Raw genomic sequence first — 23746 nt, 5'->3', positions numbered from 1 at the left:
TCCTCTCCCCTCTTTCATCCCTCTCCTATCGCTTCCTTTTCTTTCATCCTTCTGAGCTGTGCCGACGCCAGGGGAGAGGTCCAGAGCAGGAGGGAAGGTCCAGTAAGTCTGAAATAAAAAAAAATTACAAATAAAAGATAAAAAGGATACAGAAATTCAAATGAATGCACCCAACATTTAAAAATATATTTTCCTCTGTTCGTCACTGCAGATGAGTGTGGCACAGGTCTCTACAGCTGGGCTGACTTTGATCTTAAAAGATCTGAAAGTAAAAAGTAGCCAGTCCTATTCTGATTATAATGATATTTACAATATTCATTAATAATTGTGACCAAGTACAAAGAATTTCTGAACCCATTTTAAAATTTCTGAGATGAAATGTCACATTATATGTGATGTTGAATTAAAAAAATAAAGGTGGCATTCCTGAAATAATTTATTTCCTTACCCTGAAATGTAATTATTTTTCTTGTTATCTTTCCTTTCACAAACATGTCCCTAAATATGCAATCCTCAGTCAAGGTCCCTGGACCACCTACTCACCCAGAACAGCTGGCAGAGACATCACATAACAGAGTTTGGCTTATATTCCCTACTCTCACTGAGAAATTCAGTTGTGCTCATCTGTGTTTAACAATCTATGGTCATGAGACCTTTATATTCCCGTGACAACATTGTGCTCCTAACTCTGAGTAGAGACTCAAGAGTGAAAAGGAAATGTTATGGTGCATAAATGAAAGAGGGAAAAGAGGTGAAAACTTCATAAAGTCAGCAAAGGGGTTTATCCTTGTAAATCTGTTTTATGTGAATACTGCTCAGACAATGCATTTTTGAGGGACAGTACAAAAAACCTAAGTTAGAAATATAAATAGAATCTGAGGAACAAAGATGGAGACCAAGAGGTGGTGAAGTGTATAATGTGACATGGTAGCTGCAGCAGACAGTTTATAGTCCCCAGAGAATATTACTGCACTTATTTGAAGCAGTTATTTCAAAGTGCTGAGAACTCCAACTTTTTAACTCCCCTTCTCAATTCTGACAAGTCTGTAAGATTTCTGAGTCTGTACAAACCATTATACTGTAGCTGTTAGAGCTCACAGCTGCATTGTACTTTATCATAGTAGTAACACTGTGGTATTTGGGCAATTAACTCTCACTACGCTGGGTTTTGTGCGTACTCCTATAATACCAAATGGTTCATTTCTAATTTGGATTCAGCTTTAGTTCAGTTTCATACTATGCTGTCAGTGAAAAACACGGCCCATGTAAGCAGTTTAATGACCTTTGCACAGGCATACAGATAGCACCGTGTCAAGACAAACCCTATAGAGGAAACATGTACACTGTGTTCACATATTTCACTACCTGTACAAAATCCTACAGAGAGCCCAAAAATATATTGAATGAAATAGCAGAATTCATGATTTGTGGAAGAAGAGAATGATATCACAGCGTACTAGGTAGTGGTACAGATTGGCCAGTGCTTTGGCATCCTGATGCTCACCATGACTTGGGCCAAATCTAAACAAAGGCACTGAAGTAAACTCTATCTAAGAGTTGATTTTACAGACGTTAACACTCAGTCTTATAAAATTCCAATCTTCTCTTGAAAACTATCTGAGACAGATAAAATCTATCTGGGTATTCAAAAGTACAGGTTTTACTGGAGTATTTTAAAACAAGAACATACATGCGGACATTAGTGGCATGCTATCAATAGCTAAATATTTCCCTACATTTCCTGAATCACCTCAGCTTACAAACTAAAAAGACTTTTTTAGTTTTAAAATCCCACTTCAGAGATATCTAGAACTTTCAAGTTCAAAATGTCTACTGTTTGTCGGTCTGCTAATGATTTTTTAACACTGTAACTATATATCTTACATTAATTTGCACAAACAAAGTACAACTAGTTGATTCCATTGCCACCCACATAATTCTTGTTTCAATTATTGTCAGAGGTTTTCAAATGAGGTCCATAACTGTACCCAATAGCTCAAGTCCCTGGATTTTAGAATAGGACTCTGTGAGGAGAACTCATTGAAAGATTGATTTTTGTCAGATTACATTACAGATAGAAAACTGTGTAAAGCAAGAGAAAAAAGTTGTGAAATCTTGGCCCCATCAGAAATCTTTGTGAATTTTGTCATAGCCCTGAATTGATCCAAAGTGTTTAGAAACATATTTGCATTTCTGTAAAAAGAATTACTGAAGAAGTTGAAAATAAATTAAAGTAAAAACTCAAAGCCATGAAGATTCTAGTGGCCAAAAAATAACTGAACTAGATATTTCATTGAGAAATTATTATTTCAAGAGGTGGGAGGACTGGGGAGCATGAGATTCATCTCCTTTAACTTCGTCCATCAAAAAGTTAGGAATCTATTTTAAATGGGCCATCTAGGTTCTCTCTCATCAGTTAAAAGAGAGAGGTGTTTTAGGAAGGTTGTTCATCTCAGCTGTCCATAGATGCCTCTTTTGGGATGTAATCTGTAATTCTCTGGAGGTGGCTATATATCTCCATTGACTACAAAGCCTTGAGCAACTGTGTTAGACTTCAATCACTAACTTTTAGATGGCTAAAATGATGACTAGCTCAGTTCGGAAAACCTATTTTTTAAACAACAAGGTTAAGTGAGATGAATCGAGCCTTTGTGTGAACTACTTAATCAAAAATCTACAGAAAAAAAAAAGTTTTGACATGAAATTTTGACCAGCATATGTATCACTGATTTTAATAGGACCAGGGTCCAATTCTGCACCTTTCTATTTCTACATCACCCATGGCAGCGGGGCACATGCTGATGAATGGTAACACAGTATGCTTTTTTCGTAAAATGATAACCAACAAAAATAGTATCAATGTACTGATATACTACCCCTGTAAAGCAAAAGTGGTATAAATGCAGTTTCTCTTTTCATTATGCATAGTGTACATTAATTGTCTTCCACTTACAAGTGTGCAACTAGAAGATGCTAACCTCTTCAGACCCAGTCTTGTCCCATTTACAAAACTCCCATTTAACTGGAAGTTGTATATGCAGGAAGGAAGCATAATTACATTCTTCTTCTTCTGCAGTTTGGAAAACTATATTAGAAAACTGACCTACTGTGTAATATCTCAAGTGCTGGGTTTTATCCTGTGAAATCAGTGCCAAATACAAGACGAAAAACAAGATGATACTACTGGGGTTTTTTGTTGTTGTTATTTAGAAAAAAAAAATTAATCCCTTTTATAGGTACCCAAACAGGAAGGCTTTTTTTTCATTATACCTTTGGGGGGTCTATTTCATAGACACTGCATGACAGTTTGCACAGCACATTTTTAAATCCTATCTTCTATCCTAATATTTATTGTGTGAAGGATCTTTTGATAAAATATTGTAACTGGGTAGAATAACTTCTCTTTATAGAAAGTAATTCTGCATTACAAACCTAACTCAGAAGCATGTTGCTGCAATTACTCAAAGCACAATGTTTCATTGTAAAAAGTCAGTGACTTACTACTGTAACTCCCTCCATCCACAATAATAGCTGCTAGCATTCAGCAAGCCCTGAGTGCAGGCCTGGTGTGCAAAAATGCACAAGACTATCTTTGTTACTTCCATTCATATTGTTCTAATAAAGCACTAGGACAGTGCTAACATTTTAATGCTTCTGCACTCCATTACAGTGCAAATATTTTAGTGCTTCTGCACTCCATTATAACACAACAAAACAGAAACAGGGACTAGCATTCTCAACACAATACTAATATAATTCTTTGAGACAGAAACTCCAATTCTTCAGTCAGCCTAAAAATACTGCATGCAAGGTATACATGTGCAGTGTCTCCTCCAAACCATAAAGTTCCCCCTGTTTAGCAAGATGTGTTGTATCTATTTGACAATAGGTACTGTTCAACTTCTTCGCAAAATGCTCAACAAAAACAGACACACCTTTTTTACTGAATGAACTGTGCTAACGTGATGCTTTTCTACAGAACAAGTTCAGCCTTGTTTCAGACAGGTGAACAATCTTATTAATACTTGATTTGTGCCAGATATCCCCTTTTTGCTGACCCTGAACAACACAAAGCACATGCTTGACTCAGGGGAGGAGCTTGATGAGAGGAACCAGTGTGACTGAGCAGGCTAAAATAAAGGCTGTTGGTATGGGGCACAGTAGGAAGACTGGGACCTGACTTTCAGCAAGTCATTCAATAATCACCAAGGTCCAGTAATTATCATTGTATCCTTTATGATCTATTGTTCTTTAAATAATAATAATGGCCTGTACTGGCTTTTATAAGTTATGCCTGTACAAGGGACAGTAAGCTGTTCTCAGAGGACCATAGAATTAACCATGGAAAGCATCAGCTATTTCCAGAGCTCTACATTGACTTGGTTGCTCAGAGACTGCACATCAGTAGAGGCAATAATCACTGACAGCAGGAGAGGGCCACCTGGGAAGGACCACTGATGTAAATCAAGTTTAATCAGACCTGTGGGTATTTTAGGAGAAAGACTCATGAGTGTGCAAAGGAAAAATAAAGAGGCTTAGGAGTGTCATTCGTATTCCACCATGTTCATGTTCATAACCACTGTTGGTCACCACTCATATAAAATCCATCTTTGCTTCTTCAAACCTCTACTATTCATGTCAGAGTAGAAATTATTATGCTTATTAGCATAACTACATCAGAGAAAAAAAACAACTCTGTTGCTGAAACTGAAATGCAACTGCAGAATGGTTGAGCCCTGACATCCTGGCAGGTCAGCCAACACGCAAGGAGCCAGGAGACACACAGAGATGTACCAGAGAAGTAATTTATTAATTCTACAGCTTTTGTGTAGCGGTAGATAATATTGGTCTGTATAAGTTCAACTCTTAGTTATTAAACAAAAGTGTTGATTAAGTCCTGAAGGATAATTAATGTAAGATTTCTGCTAATTCTCTATCACACTAAAAATATCTATCTCTGTGATTCTATCTATTCATCTACCTACCTATATTTTTATTCCAGAACACCATAATGATAAAAACACAGTAATTGTATTCACACTAAGCAACCTGAGATTTATTTAGCAATTTGAAGGCCTACTTAACTATTTTTTTAATTGTTGGCAGATGATTCAAAGAGATAGGAAATCACGATTCAGTGTGCAAAAATAAACTTTCTCAGAAAATACTCCCAAATCTGAAGTATAAATGCTTTTGAAGAATTAAATACATTGTAGAGATTAGAGTGTCATTTTGAAAGAGAAAAGAGAAAAGAGAGAGGAAAAAAAGGTACAAATTATTCCAATCTATGTATGTGCAAAACAATAATCTACCAGCCATTTTACTCCAGTAATTGTTCAAAGATCATAAAATAAAATTGGTACCTTAACAAAGATGAAAATGTTCATATCACTTATGATTAGCATTTTGTTTTCTTCTGTCAGTCTGGATATGAGTTTAAGTGAGCTACAAACTGGATGACTACACACAGTGTGCCACAGATTACATGATTTTTCATCAGGAAATATTCATCTTTAGCCTTGTATTCAGATATTTAAGTACTTAAAACACAGGATTGGGCTCCAGAATTTGACAGAGCACCACATCCTCTAAGACCAGGGGAAGTTAAAATGTTCATCTGAGGGCAGATCTATTAATCTTTATAATCCCACACTTTAAGCACTATTAAGCTTTTTTATCTTTTTGTCTTTCAAAACTCAAAATGCAGGGAAGGAAGAAAATAGGAAAAATTGCACTGTAAAAGAGAAACAAACACCTCATAGAATAATGGTTTAGAAGATTACAGAGCTAAGACATAAGCGATCTACGAAGAAACTAATAGGGAAATTATATTTTAAAAACACTGTATCCAACTTTCACATTTATTCCTGATAGAAGACAGTCCCTGATACAGCATTGCCTCCAGCCCATTCACATTCCCTTGGCTATTATGAATACAAAATACTAAAACAATACGTAGAAGACTCTTGGGAGTTTAAAAATCAGAGCATTGCAGAAGAAATTCCCAAGAGTCCTCTGCTGCTACATTCTAACCAAAGAAATTCAGGTTGATTAGGCAGAGTGAAGGGAAGGTCTACGTGGCACAAAACCTATTTCACCATAAGAAGGCGTGTCCACATGTGCGGCTCCAGGTGGAACCATTCAGGCTGATGTGAGAGCCAGCAATTGGACCACCATGTTTGCAGCTGAAAGTAGAACAAACTAGGTTGGGCAGAAGAGAATTCAAATGCAGCTGCTCTGTTTCTTCTGCACCATGACTCTGGGGAGAGCCAACCTCAACATCCCCTCCCAGAGCCAGCCACACTGCCGGGAATCCCTCCCAGTGAGCTCAGAAAACATGAGTGAAAGCAGGCTGCAATTGCTCTCTAGAAATATACTCTGAAGAGCAAAGATGTGAAGAAAGAGCCTCACTGTTTAGGGTCAGCACGGGCACATAAAATAAAGAATAAACCATCTGAAAACAAATTTAGGACAGGAACGATGTTTTTAACATCCTGAGTGAGGCTCTGTCCAGCCTTCAAGAGGTGCAGTAAGAGTGATACACCAGCTAAATTTAAACCGGAGCTTGCTGAATCTGAATAAAATAAGAAGACCAGATTAAAATCACAGCAAACAGACTTGATGACTCCATAGGCCACTCCAGTCCTCTCTGTAGTAAAACGTGAGAAGATATGCTTCTGTTGCCAGTTCAGGCCACTACAGGAGCTAAAAACATGTATTCGTGAGTCAGCACACTGTGCACTATACAGTTTTCAACTTCTGTTCACCTGTTCATTTTTATTTGCAACTAAGTACTGTTAAGAGTAGCTAGTTATGAAAAATTATTTTTCAAAGCTTTCAGTTTATAACCCTTTATAAAGATATCTTAAATTCCTATGCTTTCCTAAATATAAAAACAGATGTAAAGAAAAACAGATGTTATTTAAGACTGGACAGTCATCACTGTCAGAAATAAGAGCAGTACAAATATATCTCATACTAAAAATAAGAAATGTAATTATATCATCACTTGTAGAAACTAAGTTGCAGTTTGTAGGCAAAATTTTTATTTATCTCAAAAGAACAGTTGTCTTTGACATTAACTATGGCTTTCTAAAACATGCCTTCAACATCATTAGTCATAGCATACGGAAGCATCAAGCCAGAACCAATTCCACCAATCCAAAACCTACTGTGCCCACATACTGCAGGAGGTAGAAGAATCCTCTTTCAAAATTAGCTCATTTATGCCTACTTTAAAATCACTAGGTTGTTTGATACATAAGAACTTGTACAGTCTCAGACTGCTGCAAATGAAATTTATGTATATTAATTGCCATGCTACTCAGACAACAGGTGCTTTGTGGATGAAATCTGGGTGCTAAAAATAGTGCATTTCTAAAACTTTCTTTCTCAGACTTCAAGATAAGACTAGGTGAGCAGGATTAGATCTTCAGTCAGCAACTATCTGTACAAAATTACACAACACACCTGCAATATTAAAAGAAAGGACAAAAGGAATATCATTCTGGAAATTGCTAGCCTAGTTACTTTATTTCAGTGGTCTAGCAGTATCAAAAATATTTTGCTAACCAGGAGTTCCACATAATCTAAAGAAAAAATTTAATTTAAAAATAAAGAGGGATGAAAATAAAAAGAGGGGTGGAGATATGTTTCAGTCACTCTTGTTTTTAATGGTTTGCTTTCAAATTAAATCATAAAAAAATAAGCAGGTTGAGTCTTCTTAAAATATGGAATATTGACCCAACAGTTCATAACTATTTTGGAGAAGTCATCATAATCTATCATGCAAATATCTCAACTGTTTTTTAGACACATGAATTATTGACCTTGTTATATTGCTAAAAGTATTTCATCATGTCAGAGCAGAATTCATGCATAAATACGTGCTAAATATTTGTATTACATTTAAACTGGAAAAAGCCACTGTAAATACATAATAGTTATGTTTCTACAAAGATAAGTGAATTTATTTATTTTTCAACACTACTAATTGCATGATATATACACTTCTTATATACACTTTCTACTTTAAAGGAAGCTGTTAAGTTACAAGAATGTAAACATAAGCATTAGAAGATTCAAACTTCCAAATGCATTTGTAATCCTATGAATTATATTTGCTTATACAACAGCGACAAAAGAAATATATCCCCTGTAACTTACTTTAGTTTCCACATCTGAATACACAGTATATCTTTACAGTCAGTTACAGATCCCTAAAAGCTGTTTCTATAATATACATTAAGCAATCCCATCACAATAAAGTAAGCAACAGAGAACACCGCCGAACATTCTGTACTTCAACTTCAGCATAATATTGCACCATATTTCTTTCTGGGGAGAAAAAAAGCCCCACCAAAAATCCAAAGAGCAAAAAACACCCTGTCATCTGGAAAAACCATTCTAAATTGTACTTTAGAGAGCCAATATCCTGTTTGTACATCGGGGTGGTCCCTGTTAACCATTTAAGTGCTCTCAAACAAAAGTAACAGTTTCTCCTCCAATCCTGAACTCTCAGTACCATGACAGAAAGTAACAGTTTCTGACTCCCTTTCAGCCAATGGCATTATTAATCACCAAAATAAAAGGAAACACCTTCAAGCAAATATCGGCTTCTAACTAATCTCCATCTCAATGAATTAAATTCATAAGAGGCAACCTGCTGCCTTGTTTACACCTTTTTAATATGAGGAGCAGAAGTTGGATATAAAGGTTTTGCTGCCCCTAGGGCAACAAAATATGCCTCATGTGGCAGTGAGCCAGCTCTCCGAGGGAGCCTCCTTTGCTGTTTCACAGCTATTTTCTAATGGATAATTTTTAAACAGACACACACAAACACACAAGTCACCACAATACAGGGCCAGGGTTTTTGTTTTTGTCTATAGTCCTGTAAGTATTTGCACTCATAATGAGGATCTCCAGGTTCCATCCATGTTCGGTTTGGGCTTTACTTTTGGTTGTTTTGCCTTTTTTTTCTTTGGTTGGTTTTTGGGTTTGGTTTGGTTTGGTTTTTTTTAAATGGTAAGGAGGAGAGGGGGGATGTCTGGATTTTTTTGCCCCAGCTCTGCTTTCGCATCTATACAGTACAGCACAGCACAGCACATAAAACACCTCTCTTCAGCCTAACCGATCTAGGCTCAATTAGTGCAACATTTTGCACACATGCAAGCAATCACAAGGCACAGATATTTAGTCCAGTCCTCATGTGTATTGCACAGATACCTTTAGAAAGGGGTGGAAGGAGATTTCTTTAAAAAAAAAAAAATCTCACAATGTAATTTACACAGCGTGGAAACGCCTACAAGGAGATGAAGTACCTGCACTGGGGAGATGTTCAGTTGTTCACTTCATCTTCCGTTGACAAGGAAACCAAACCGCACTTCATTCTCCAGGAAAACCTTCCACTGCCATCATTTGAAAATGTATTTATTTGTATATATGTATATATCTATCATTATTATCATCACCATGATAACAACAACCATCTTAAAACACTGCTGGCAAAAGAATAAAAAAGTCAAGGTGCAAAATGTGCAAAAGTAACGATCATCTCTTTGGCTTTCTGTTTTGCTTTGTTGTCTTTAAGGAGGAAAAAAAGTATTTAAAAATGATAACTGCAACACACTGCAAGAAAAGTTTCACATTATAAATAGGTATCAAAAACTGAAGAAGAGGAAAAACAAAAAAACCCTGCTGATTGCACTGTCAAAAAGGAAAAAAAAAAAAGAAACAGTAACAAAAATAATAAAATTATTATCTTGCTCTGTGGCTTCCACCAGTATTGCAAGATTACAAACTCTGTGTAAACACTGCTGCAAAATGCACTTGCAACTCCCATCTCTTTATGGAAAAAAAAAAAACCTTAAAAAACCCTAAAAATAAAAATAAAACAACACCAGAGAAAATCTTCTGCAAAAAGAGTTAGAAACATGCCTTTTCTCTTATCTTTAAAAAATAAGCATCATATTTCACATGGTTTTTCCGTGACACAACAAAACCAGTTGCATATATAGATATATAGCTACTAAATGTATATCAGTTGTTGCTGGACTGGCAAGTCTGTATAATTAATATTATAATTTTTCATTCCCAGTGACTCCCGGCCCCAGCAGCACCTTTTGCTCACAGTTTAGTAACCATCGCATGCTAGGAAAAAAACTTGTCATCAGCAAAAGATCAAATCCATTTAAACAATAATCAAAGAGGAAGAAAAAAAAAAGAAGAAAAAAAAAGAAAACAAAAAAAAACCCAAAAAAACAAAAGGAAGAAAAAAAAACAGGACAAAAAAAGGAGGACAAGAATGTCAGCGGAAAGGTACTCACCGAGCGGGAGTAAAAGGGAGGAATAAAAATGAGAGTTACTATAAAATACAGTATGGCGGTGGAAGAAGGAATGAGGCGCTTTTTTTTTCTCTCCTCTCTAGTCTCTGCCTCCGGCAACCGCCACGTGATCCGGAGCCGGGCGGACTCGCAGCCGGGAGGGCGCAGCGGCGGCGGCGCCGGGCGCGGACCCAGCCCGAGCCCAGCCCGCTCCGCTCCGCGCCCGCCGCAGCCGCCCGGCTTCGCCACCGCCCAGCGCTCGGCACCGGCACCGCACCCGCACCGCGGCGGCCCCGCCGGCCCCGGCAGGTGCCGCTCGCCCCCGCACTCACATCCGCACCACTCACTCACTCACTCACTCTCTCCATCCCTCCCTCCCTCCCTCCCTCACTCCCGCCGAGCGCGGGCGCGCAGCGGCCTCGCGGGCGGGGTGCGGAGGCGGGCGCGTCCTGCGCGGCAGCGCAACTTGCTCGGCGGCGCTGCGCGAAGTTGTCGCCTGGCGCCGCCCGCCCGCCTGTTGCCCTCCGGCCGCGGTGCCGCCGCCGCCGCTCCCCCGCTGCGGTGCCGCTCGGCCCCGGGAGCGGAGCGCAGGGGCGCCGGGGTTCGCCTGGGTGAGTGGTGCGATGCACCCGGCGGCGGACCCCGAGAAGCGCCGGGCGCTGGGGCGTGTGCTCTCGGGTGCCGCTCTCGCCGACCCGGCGGGGACGGAGGCACAGTGCTGGGGGTACCGAGTGTGTGCGCGCACGCAGGGAGGTCGCCTGCCGCCCGGCTCGCCGTCTGCACGGGGTGCCAGCCCTGATCCCCTGCTTATGTGCAGCTCTGGCTCAGCGTGGGTGCGCGGAGTACCCCGGCAGGCAGACAAGGCATGGAGGGGCATCCCCTGCTGTCACGCCAGCTCCGGGGCACCGCTGCTGCCGGAGCAGAGCGGTGGGGAAAGCGGGGGGTTCCCCTGTGCCACTCCTGCTCTGGTGTGTGCGCAGCTCGGGGTGCTTCCGTGCCGAGTGCCGGGGCTACAGTCACTGGGGACCCAGTCATGTCTGAGTAGCGGGGGAGAGAAGGACAGGTGCCACCAGTCCCACCCGTCACCGCTTTTGTTTTCCAGCCCCTGCCCTGCTGCACAGCCTCTTCCTCCTCTCGTTCTTCCAGCGGCAGGTCTGATGCTTCCCATCCCAAAGTTGCTGGACGAAATGGGAAGTAAACAAGTGTTTTCGGAGGGGGACACTCACTGGGGGGTGCGCTCCCGAGAGCAGCCCGCAGCCGCGAGCAGTGTGCTGCAGGGCAGTGAGTTCCCGGCACGGTGACCCTGGCAGGGCAGCCTCCCACGGCACCACAGCCCTCAGCGGTGGACGTGTTTGGGTCGAGCCCTAGCACACAAAAACGCGGCCCCGTGCCTGGCCGGATGGCAGCTCTCTCCCTTTTCTTTTAACATGTGAGCAATACATTGGAGCAGGCTGTGTGCTACTGTTGCTGAGAGTTCCCTCAAGACTCTTGCTTTTTTCCCTTTTTATCTCTCCTCGCTTGTCTCCTTATTAACAAATACAGCAGTCGTAGGGAGCGGCGGCTGGGGCTGAGAGCAGCTTTGCTCCGGCTCCAGCTGAAGCAAAACCTGCTCAGCCACTGCCAGGCCCCAACCCACCACCTCAGCTGTGTCCTCACTTCACTGGCCCCCAAAATGTTCACAGCTAACAATCACCCACAAACTTACTTCTTTACTGCTTCAGCATTAGAAGAGCCACAAGAGACATCTGCATGAGGTAAATTAACAGAGGAATAGAAGTGTGCATCCATAAACCAGGCACTGTGATGGAGGGAACAGTCCAGGCAACACTTCCCTGCTCTTTTTCACTCACTTTTTTTTTTTAGAGCCCCTCTCTTTTCATCCAGGTCAGGAGGTAGGAGATACAGTCAGGTTATTACTCTACAAAAATTGCTCTGACCAGTAAGAGGATGCCCTGCTATATAAAAGACTGGTGAGGGCACCAGCCTGCCTTCTTCACATCCTCACACAAAGCTTTTTCCCTTGCCCTGACCATTTTTCTTTCCTATCCTGTATCTCTTCCCCAGTGTTTCCAGAAAATGAAAAGAAATGCTCCCTTTCTTCCTTGCTTTCAACTTCTTTTATAAAGTATAAAAAGAACACTGGACAAAATTTAAATATATATATAAACAATTATGTTTTCTGGCTTGCTTTTTATTTTGGCACTGGGCTTGTTCTGGCATTTTGTAATGTTTGCTAAGTTTGCCTCTCAGGAGTAAAGCTGTACATCTGAGAAGGTTTAAAACAAACAAACAAACAAACAAACAAACAAAAGGAAGTTCTTAAAGATACAATAATTTGAAAGGAATTAAAACATTTCGTGCAAAAACTAACCAACTTAACTGTACAATGGTTTACATACATATGTCAATAAACTCAGTCATATTGTCATGTTGGTATCACAAATTGTCATGTCTTTAGATTTCGGGTGTGTGAGGTGTATTTCCTTAGACGGCACACTTCAGTTTTCTGTAGCTCTAGGCACTGCACGTATAAATCCAGTAGAATGACTGAGGTGGGTTTTTAAAATTATATTTAGCATCAAAATGTATTTGCAGAATTGAGGCCTAAATAATAATCCTATTTGGCTGTTGCTTTTCAGTTTCCATTGGTGTTTATGTAATTTTGAGCACATAAGTCTTCCCAAAATAACAACAAAAAAAGTTAAAGGATAGTGTTTTTATAATCCCAAATTATACAATAGATCTGACTTGTAAACTTGGATTATGTTGACACATATATAAGAAAAAGGATATGTACATTTTGGACAATATATTTTATATATTATTTACTCAGTAGATTCCAAGAACTATGAATAAAGTAAACATGCAAATATGTATGTTTTTCTTTTCAGTGTGTACGTATTGATTGCTTATTCTGTGAGTTAAAAAGTCATTGCAATAAATTTGGCAAATTCAAATATAAACACTGAAAGCTGCAGAGCTTAGGGGCAGCTTCCAGGCCGGGTCTATAGATAGAGCTGAGGGGGATCCAGGCTCAGAAAATGTAACAAAATGAGTTCCTGCTATAGTTAGCATTGTAAATACTGTGAAAATGAACTTATTCCTGAGGACTTAACCTTAGCTTTACCTAAAGAATCACCAGTGTATGTTTCCGTCACTTTTCTGCTAACAATCTATTAAGGTGAAGTAAGCATTAGAGGGTAAGAGTTGCAAGAGGTTTGGCAAGAATATGTGTTTGGAGTAGGTTACAGGCAAGAAAGACCTTGGAACGATGCTGTTTTCACAGAATCTCAGGAAGTGTTTATTCATCAGTGTCTTCTTTCCGGCTACTCTTGTGGGACATTTCCTCCAAAAGCAGTTGAATACTCGATGCTGGACAAAAAAGAGGGAAAGTTCAGCACATACCAGATGTTATAGCTTGGTTATACACAGTGCTCAGCAAAGTGTACAGTAAAAGAGTGCAGTTCAAAATGAAGGAAAAGGAGTATCACTTAGGTAATTTCAAGGGCATAAGTGTTGACGGGCATTCCAACACATGCAAATAAAGTGCCTGCTGGCATTTTTTCAGCTTTTCACTTTTTCTTCTGCAGAACAGAAACTGAGCTCCATTGCAACATGGCTAAGAGTTATACTTAAAAGTAACAAAGAATTCCAGCCAGAAAATGTGTGAACCAGGACTTCTGTGCTTCTACCTTAGCTACCAACACAAAGAGATGCTTCCTAAGGTTCCCAAAATATTGTACTACGCAGCCAGTGCTCTGTGAGTTATGCTGGGCTCGCAAGTCTTGTTAGCAATGCCAGGCAATCCCAATATTTCACATCCTTTCCTGTACCTCTGCAGTACTGCTCCCTTCCCCCTCTCACCCCTCCATAGGAGCAGAAATAAATACATGCTGAGATTACCTCATTGCCTATAATCTGGTTTTCTTGATTGCATTAAACTTCTGTGCTCTTAGCCCAGGGCTGTTGCTTAGACAATTTTCTTCCCTTTCCATTGGTGCTAGTATTGGAAAAACACACATGGGTTTTTTACATCACTTTCCCTGCACTTCCACTTTCCTAAAATAAAGAAGCTTCTCTTTGCAGGTAGTAAGCAAATATTTGGAGTTCAGCACCAAGGTACTGGCTTTGCACAGATCCATCAGTATGACTCAGCAGACTGCAAGCCTGAGCTCAAGTTGCAAACAGGTGCAGTTACTGGTATCTCCTATTGTACTGGCAGAAGTCAGCTAAAACAGTACCAGATGCAAAAATAGCAACAGTAATAATAGCAACAATGATAAAATAATTAGTGGTCCTTTTTTGAAGATACAGCTACCTGATCCTGCTTTAACCATGCAGTATAACTATAGGTTTATAAGGTCGTGAGGGGTGGTTTTGTTTGCTTGTTTATGCATGTTGTTTATGTCTACCATGACAACAGAAAAGGGAAAAATTGGTTGACTGGCAATAATTGCTAAATGGAAGAATTACTTGAAGTTAGCCAAGGTATTACATTGTTAAACTGTTGAAGAAAGAGAACTGCATTTCTCAAACTTTGAAATTATTATAGAGTTAGCTATCATCATTTAAATCCATTTATGGCTTGGTTTTGACTAAATTGCTATACCTTAGACAACATCAAGTTGAATTACTCCACATTTTTAAAATCAACTCCTGTTCATATGATATAGTATATTACTTTAGAAAGAAGTTTCACTCATCCGTTTTTCTCTGCATGTTACCGTCATTGTTCTTACTTTTTTCTACAGATTCATTGTTAATTTTAACAAAATTAATGTTCTTCTTCTCTTACAGTGCTTTTAAGACACTTTATTTATCCATACAGTGAAACTAATTCAATTCTTCTATTACCACCTTTTCAGCTGAAATTTCTGAGTGTCAGAGCGCAATGCAGGTAAAAAAGTCCAGTAATAAATGACAGAAGAAAAAAAAGTAAGGCAGCTCTGTTTAAAGGAGAGCAAATAAAGTACCTGAATGTTACACCCATTATGTATGAAAATGGAATAAAAAATAGGAAATCTTCAACACTTTCATGGAATCCTTTTTACCTGCTTTTGTTATATTAGAGTGGTTTTCAAGAGGGATGAGTTTTTAACCATTGAATGCTTTGTACTGTGGAAAGTTCAATCTTTCAGCCCTTGCATACTGTGCATTTTGAAACAATCCTACTCAGAGGACACAGCATGCAAAAACCTTTCTGTCCTCAAAATTGCTGTTTTCACATGCTATTTTATATAAATGAAAAGTGATATCTGCAGTCAGTAGTGAGAATCTTACTTATCCCAAACATCTTCCTAATTTCAAAATTGTTACCTTTACTCTTTTAGTTTCTTCTTTTCTGGAAAGGGTTAATTAATGAATAGAACTTATAACAGGCATGTCTCGGTTTGTGAGTCTTGCAATAAATAAGTCTGGGAACACTGAGAGATAAGGCAGCTTACGATCAAATTCACTGGTATGCACCATCTATTCATATGCATTCATTTTCTATATGACAATCTTTCAATCTTTCCATTGAAAGAGAATTAAAAACATACTTTCAGGAGTTTTTGTGGATTTGTTTTTTTTGTTTGTTTGTTTTATGTGGTTTGTTTGTTTGTTTGTTTTAATTGTGTTGTATCAGCCAGAATTAAATTATGGCTGTTGGCTGGCACTTGCAGTTGAAGATAATGGCACTGAAAGCTGAGAGAATGCATTTAAAGGGTTAATCAGACACAACACTGGAAAGTGTGCCTTTGCATAAACAATCAGTGACAATAAAAAAAGAATATGTGGTACAGAAAATGAAAAAGAGAGAGGAAAAAAGAACATTACGAACTTCTTGCAAATTTGACAAATGGAGTTGGAGAGATTTTAAAAACTTAATCTAAACTGAGAAACCTGGCTTTAGTAGAAACAATAGGAGAGAGGAGCTTTGTCTTCTCTGAATCAGATCTCACAGGTTCAAACTGGACACACATAAAATGAACATATATTATATTAATCTTTCTAAGTCTAGTTTAAGTGATTCAGCAAACATAATGGGCCTTGTGTAACTCAGTTTACCATCCAAGCATTCATCTCCCTAAACTGACAACAATCCTTGTTCTTGTTGCCTTCAGCTGCTTCAGTTTTCAGAGATGTGAATGAGACATGAGCTACGCTCAGTGTCCTTCTTTACTACAGGGCATTGTTTTGCATCCTGAGTACCATTTGTGTGTATTGCATAAGGCAAAGACAGATGAAGGAAGAAATAAATATGTGACTATATAGCTGGCCTTTATCATAATGATTGTGCATTAAGAGGTGAAATAAGGTTGCATAGACAATTCTAAGCATTCAACTGTTCATAAACATTTTTTGCATGCAGGAAATACACATATATCCCTATATGCATGTAGGTACATCTGCATCACATATCCTGTTCTTTCTAATATTTTCTTTTTTTGACCCTGTATTCTAGTTATGAACAAGAGCTAATTTTAGCTAGTTAATGAGATCTGACAAGACTGCAATCCATAGCAGTATGGCTGGAGGCTAGAGGATTTTTATATATATTGTTTTATTCATGTGTTTGTCCTAGAGAGGACTGAAAACATTATGTAAGAGTGTTAAGCACTCAGTGTCAGCCTCTAGGCAAAATACAGGTAAAGAACTCCTTAAAAAAAATTATATACATTTTAACTTTTTTTTTTTTTTTTTTGGAAAGGCAAATTTTAATTGAACATATCTGACTCTAACCTCATCCCATCCGCCCTTCATAAATGAAGAGAATTTCTAGAAAGGAGAAGACTTACTCTATAATTACATCAGGTAACTTGAGGCAAATAATTTTGAAAAAATATATTGGAATGCTGAATAGCATTTATTGCTTTATTTTCTCTTATTTTTATCCTGACTAACACAAACTCTTTTTCCCAATTACAATTTCTTTTCTCCATCTCCAGCTTGTCAAGTTTTATGTTCTAGGACAGCATCCCTTTGTTCCTTTGAGGTAAATCACTCTGTGAAACCACATAGACAGATTTCCCTTTTTCCACCTTTCTCAGTGCAGCTGAACTAAGATTCTTGGGGTTTTGTGTTTGGCTCTCTCAAATAGCTAAATCTCTGCACTGCTGCAGCTCTTTGAGCAACTTGCAGCTTGTACATGACTCATGGCACACTCCCTTCCCTCTAGCCAACAGGGAGAAAGCCTGGAAAACCATGCTTGGGAATGATCCTCCTTCTGGCTTACATCACAAATTACTTCCGTTACAGGATAATGCCCAAGGGCACAATTCAACCTGAAATACAGTCACCATGAAACATACAAGTACAATTGATCTTAACAGAAATTTTGTACCTAGAATCATTTACAATTCTAAATGCAATTGTCTTTCGAGTCTATCTTTCCAAATTTTAAAATTTGTTTTCTTTTTTTCGTAGATGACAATAACTGGCAATTATTGTGTTGGATATGAATGGAGTATGTGACAAGCAAATGGAGACAAAGCCATCCAAATAAATCCCATTATTTTCAATGAAATTAAAGCAGCAGTTTCAGCACAAATGAATCTTGGAAAAAATCAAGATTCTTCAAATCTGCTAGCTCCTTTATATAGGTAATTGCTGCAAAGACCACTGATGCTCAATTCAATCTATATTCTGCTTACCAGCTATTGCCCAGACACCATCTCTCTCAAAAGAATGAAGTCTGCAAGTTTTCAGTGTGTGTTCCAGTTAAAAGAAAAAAGAAAAAAGAAAGAAGAAAAATAAGTCACAAATTGTCCATGAAAACACCATTTGTGTAAGAACCTGGTGTAATCTGATCTTCAGAAACTCCAAGTGATCAAGACATTGTTCTTTTGGGTACCCAAAAGACAATCAAGCCCTTGCTGCTCACAAGTATATTTAGATATTGAAAACCTTCACTTTTCTGTTAAAATATACGTTTTTCTGAAAGAGGGACAAGTTTGTGTTCACCATCTAATGGGTAACTTTGCTGTTGTAATAACAGTCAAAGAAGAAAGCAGTTTGTTGCTGTCTGATTGTATTTGAGTATGCTTACTTTGACATATGTACGGTTTCCATGCCAGAGAACAAAATTTCTTATGGAAGCTACAGCATAACTGTTGAAAAAACTGTACTAAGGTAGCTCACACTTGACTTAAAACTTCACTTTCCCTCACCAATACAGCAGATTTAGTATCTGTTTCTTTTTTTCCACAGGCTAAAGCATTTCTCCAGTTTCACACACCAAATGAAAACGTTTTGAACTGAATAAGCTTGACGCAAACCCCAGAAATGTGTTAAATAAAATGTCTAATCACATCAAAGAAGTAATAATACAATAAAAGAATCAAGTGAATGCTACCTGCTAGTAAATTTTTTGAGGTTAAATTTTCCTAATCAAATTGGGAAATGCCTTGCAACTTTAATGGAAAATTTTACATAATTTCCATTTCTTTTAGAATACAGAACATGATTACAAACGGAGAAGCATTACAGGGTATTTCTAGAGAAGATATTATTTTCCCCTAAATCTTTTAAAGAAAAATTCTTCCTCTCATGGCTTTTGAAACTCTTAGCCTGCTACATTTTTCTCAGTAGCCGACCTGATCAAGTACAAAAGAATGGCTTTTAGAAAACTTTGGAAGGTGTCACTAGGAGAACTTTTTCTTCATTTCTGAAAGATTCACTCTAGAAATACAACTACAAGCATCAAGGTAAGTTTGGAGGAAAAAACTGTTGATAGCCCTGTTTTTAGAGGTTTTTAAGAGGAAAAATTATTGATCTCTCAAGGTAGAATTATAGATTTTTTTACAGGCACCTAGCCTGTAAAAGGTGTTTTTAGCCAACACCTACAGTATCAAGAAAGTAACCTGCAGTAGAAAATGATAATTAGGTGATATTAGCTATACCAAGGGAAGGTAAAAGTAAATAAGTAATCCAGTGATACTTTCTTCTAAACTTTCTCAAACTTGCCTAATATTTTTCCCCTCTGTATTCCATAACACAACTGCAAGTTGGAAAGAAATGCATTTCTATTCATATATTCATCTCATCTACAGACTATCTTACCTATCCGTTTAAAAAAGAAGTATATATTCTTGGTTTATAGTGATGCTGATAGGGAGTTGCACCGCAGCTCAGAATGAATAATATAAACCCAGAAGAAACCAGTGGGTTCTGGTGACCATTTTTATGAATGAGAATGACAAAAATAGAGAGAGGAGAGGAGAAAATTGTGAAAAAATGAACTAGTCTGAAGATTGCGAAAGTTAATACTGTTGCTAATGTAAGCAATCTGCTAGAAATACCAATTGTTGATGGTTTCTAGAATCATTATTGGAATATAAGCATTCATATAACTTATGGCAATAAAAAAAATCTCTACCGTGTAAATGTAATGTTCATTTGTCAAAAAAAAATAATATTTTAACCTTCTGTCTAAGTGTTGTGATTGTCTGCATGTAAGAAGCATATTCTGTGATTGTTATCTAATATTAAAATATTTCAGTTATAAAAAATCTGTAAATCAATATGAAAAGTGGTTTAAATTTTTTATATAAGCAGCACATACATTTTTACATGTCCCTTTTCTTTTTATGAGTTAAAATAATGTTCATGCACATAATATACACAGAGAGGCATAACATACCATTCAAATAATTTAAATCTGTAGTAAACCAATGGTCTAAAAAATAATAGGATTCTATGTATTGCAAGCATTCATTTAAGTGGTCTTCATACAAGTACACTATTGATTTAAAGGGAATGCTTTTGTGAGTAAACACTACTTATATTATTAAAAATTTGTAAGAAAGATTTTGAACTCAGTGGAGATCCTTTTGGCTCCCTGTTGCTCTAAGCTCTGGCAGGAAGTTATACAATGTGGATTGTCATGAGCTTTGTAAAGCTGAAAACACTCCTATAGCTTCATCAATATGTAAGATAAAATCCCTGCTTTAAAAAGAGTTCGAAGTTTCATGAGAAAATAGTAAAAAATGGAGTAGAGGGATAAAGAAGTGAGCAAAAGCTTATCATGATACATTTTGGTTATTTGTCCTTTTTAAATTTAGTTTTGTTTCTTTGAGGGTGAGACTGGGAGCAAAACAACTAGACTACTACTGAGCATTCCACTCTGACTGCAGTCTAGACAGGATAACCAGCCCTACCTTCATGGCTATTTATCTCTGCTTCCCCATCTATCTCCTGCTAGTGGTTCCTTATGCAGTGTCATAACTGATCCAAAATGATACAATTTTTTTTTTAAAGGTCCACTGTTAAAGTGTTTAAGCAGATAAGGATCACCAGATATGATCTATTAATGGTATTATGCCAGGAAGTCTGAAGTGACGGTGTCAACTGGAAAGGATTACTGGTGACAAGCAATCATCTTGTAGATGGCAGATTTCTCATTGTGTAGCCAGAACAGCATATCTAAGTTTGCACTGTTAAAAAAAAAAAATAAAAATCTCAAACCATAATGGAAGATATAGACTCAAGAAATCCTAATGAAATTTGGAGAAGGCTGGGAAAGAGGTTTGAATTTGGATAATAAGCCAGCAAATAACCTGCAAAGTGGTTTAGAAGATAAGTCAAGTTTATTTTTTTTCAACCTCTTTTTGAACATTTTTGAGAGAGAGAGAGGAAATAAACCAAGTAATACAGGTTAGGGAGAAGCTGCAGGAGATATAGGTGAGATCGGTGAGAATTGGATGAAAAAGGGTAGAGAATTAAAGCCAAGAGGAAGTCATGAATGCAAATGTGGAAAAAACACTTGAGAAATAAAAGGAGTAAAAAAAAATTAGTGCTGGATTAGAAAGTGCCTAAACAAGGAGAAGAGGAAGCTTTTAGGTCAGGCCATAGGTATTTCTAGTAGAGAGGGTATGGAAAGGAATTTTTGAATTCAAAACAGAAATGTGAAAAAAGTTGTAGTCACAGAAACTACTTGAATGTTTTAAGATAAGCAGGAACGTGGAGGATATTGACCTGATGATAAAAATGGAGTGTGCCTCACAGCAGTAATAGTCCTCTTGATAATTTTCCCAAGATTGTCTGTTGGTATTTTTGGAAAGGTAAAGTAGAAAGTCATGGGTTGTGAGGTATTCATTGGCATCTGCTGAGATTTCATACAGTCTCAGAGTGTGTATAAAGCTTAATAGACTTGGTCAGGAGACAGGACAGTTGGCTATAGGACAGGAGTCAGGAATACAGGTTGCCTCAGTACTGTCTGTGTTGTGTAGCTATAAGTCATTGAATTGGGAAATGGAAGAGTAAAAGGAATTTCATTTTATTTGATTTATGAATCAGCAACTCCTTACCATGGCAGCTGAATCCCTTAAAATATTTAGATTTGCTTTTGTAGTCTGTTCAAAGACTAAAGCTCTCTATTGTCTCCCTTTTTCCAAAGACAAGGAAAAATTATAAAGTATGTCTCAGGAGTACCTCTAATTCCCAGAATCTGAGCCTGCATAAATGAGAGTAAAAAGCTTTCTTCAGTCTCATAGAATCCCTTCTGAATTGGTTGGCTGAATACAAAATGAGTGTTCATGGAACAAGGAACACTCTTCTAGCTGTCTTTTCAGTGAGTATTGGGTTCTGGCTTACACATCTGTTGACTTCACAAGAAATTTTAGCTATTTATGCATAGATGAATACATCTTTACAGAGAAACAGAATTTTACAGTGCATGGCTTTGCAGTGTATGTCCTGTATGTGTGAACAAATTAAAAAACTTGTTTTGGTTATTGTGTAATTCTTTAATTTATGTAATTAGTCCCACGCAATTCTTTATTGCACAAAAAAGCATGCAACACATTTCTATAACCTGTCAATGCATTATACTATATGTTAGAGGGATGGAACAATTATTAGATCATTAGAACAGGATGAAGAACACGGCATAAAGCTGATGCTCAGGTGCTTCTCTCTGTTTCCACATACCAATATTCCTTATTCAAATGAGCCATAGTCTCTCCTGCAAGAGACATACACCTTGGTTGCAACAAATGCAGTCAAAGACCATCTTCAGAATCTTCTACTTCAACTAGCACAGTTTGTCACAAAGAAAATACATTCCTATTTGGCTTTTTTCTTAAGTGGACCGGAATCACATATAGTAATGTACACTAACAGAAAAGAGTGGATATACAGCCCAAGAAGCTGTTTACTTCCTCAGGGATAGTCAAGGGACCTTGACACTAGTAGCTTTTGTGTTTGTAAATAGGACTCTTCAATATCTACATGTGAGATCTACAGATAATGTGGTGATTCTTCTCATAGACAGGAACACAATGTTTTCTAATTTTGAAATATTGAAAGTACTACTGCTATATACTCTTTATCTGTAAATGAATCCTCTAAAACAGGTAATATACATTGTTCCTTGCTTTGTCATGAACACTGCCTAGGAACTTTCAAGGATTACAGAAACTGTAACCTTTAGTTAAGAATGTGCATAGATAAATAAACTATGCACAGAACTTGAAGACACTAAAAACATACAGAGACTATCAATATTATGCCTTAAAGCACTTTCTGAACTGGCAGTACACTCGTTTCCCTTTATGGGAAATTGTGTTAGAGTAAGTTGGAGGCAAGGGGAGTTTGAGAGAAACCAGGACAAATCTTCCCTCCAGAAAGAGGATGTGACAAAGAAGCAACACTGTACTGTGTATTCCCCTTCTGAAAAGAAAAGGAAATAAAAGATTATGAACTCCTGACAAACCCCACCATGGTATTTTGATTGAGCAAGAAAAGGTAAAACAGCATATGACTTATAGTCAGTGTCTTTAAAGAGAGATATCCTTGAAATGCCAGTCTAATTAATGGGAAAGCACCCCCCGGTAACACTGTATGGTCTATAAGGGGAATAGACTTCTTAACCAGACCTGCAATTCTCGCTGAAATCTTGCTAGGTTTTTTTTGTGTGTATGTGTGTAGGGAGGAGTTGTTTGTTTGTTTGTTGTAGACCTGTGTAGTTCATCAATTGTGTATACCACTACAGCAATGTTTTTCTTCACTTTTGATCTGTGGCAGGGATGCTGCCTGCCTTTGGGAGCCCTCCTTGTATGTGCTAATATTACAGCCAGCCTTAATGTGAACTCCTTCAGCTGAGCTAACGTAATGACAGCTTCTGCAGAAGGGTGGAGAGAAAGGTGTCACATCTGACTCCTCACTCATCCAAAGATGCTGTCAAAACTTGGAATTTAATCTTTGACATTAGTGCTTAAAAACTCAGAGCTCTAGAGTCAGGATTTATGCTTCATAAAAGTCAAGTTACGTAATTATTTGAAAACTCAGTGGTCAAACCCAAAAATCTCAAACTTCATCTGAGTGCAGCTTTTAATAATGTTAGTTTGTCATTTTTATAAATGCATAATAACGTATATATGGTATTCTTACTGACTGAATGAGTATATTTTCCTGATGATAAGAACTGGTAATTTAGTTAAATG

At 38.0% G+C, this 23746-nt stretch overlaps 1 protein-coding gene across 2 annotated transcripts in view; it reads right to left on the bottom strand.

Moving 5' to 3' along the window:
* The window catches only part of RALYL (RALY RNA binding protein like), a 375282-nt gene extending 364769 nt beyond the window's left edge, over positions 1-10513 (bottom strand). For both annotated transcript variants that reach the window (XM_027659107.1, XM_027659108.1), the window contains exons 1-2: positions 10326-10513; positions 9321-9407 (exon numbers count right to left, since the gene is read on the bottom strand). The gene's annotated coding sequence lies outside the window, so the exon portion shown is untranslated. The remainder of the gene's footprint in view (positions 1-9320; positions 9408-10325) is intronic.
* Between the last annotated feature and the right edge of the window lie 13233 nt (positions 10514-23746).

This window comes from Corapipo altera, unplaced genomic scaffold (genome assembly GCF_003945725.1).
Source record: "Corapipo altera isolate COAL_440 unplaced genomic scaffold, ASM394572v1 52, whole genome shotgun sequence".
Lineage (NCBI taxonomy): Eukaryota > Metazoa > Chordata > Aves > Passeriformes > Pipridae > Corapipo > Corapipo altera.
This window is presented reverse-complemented; position numbering and strand designations above follow the sequence as displayed.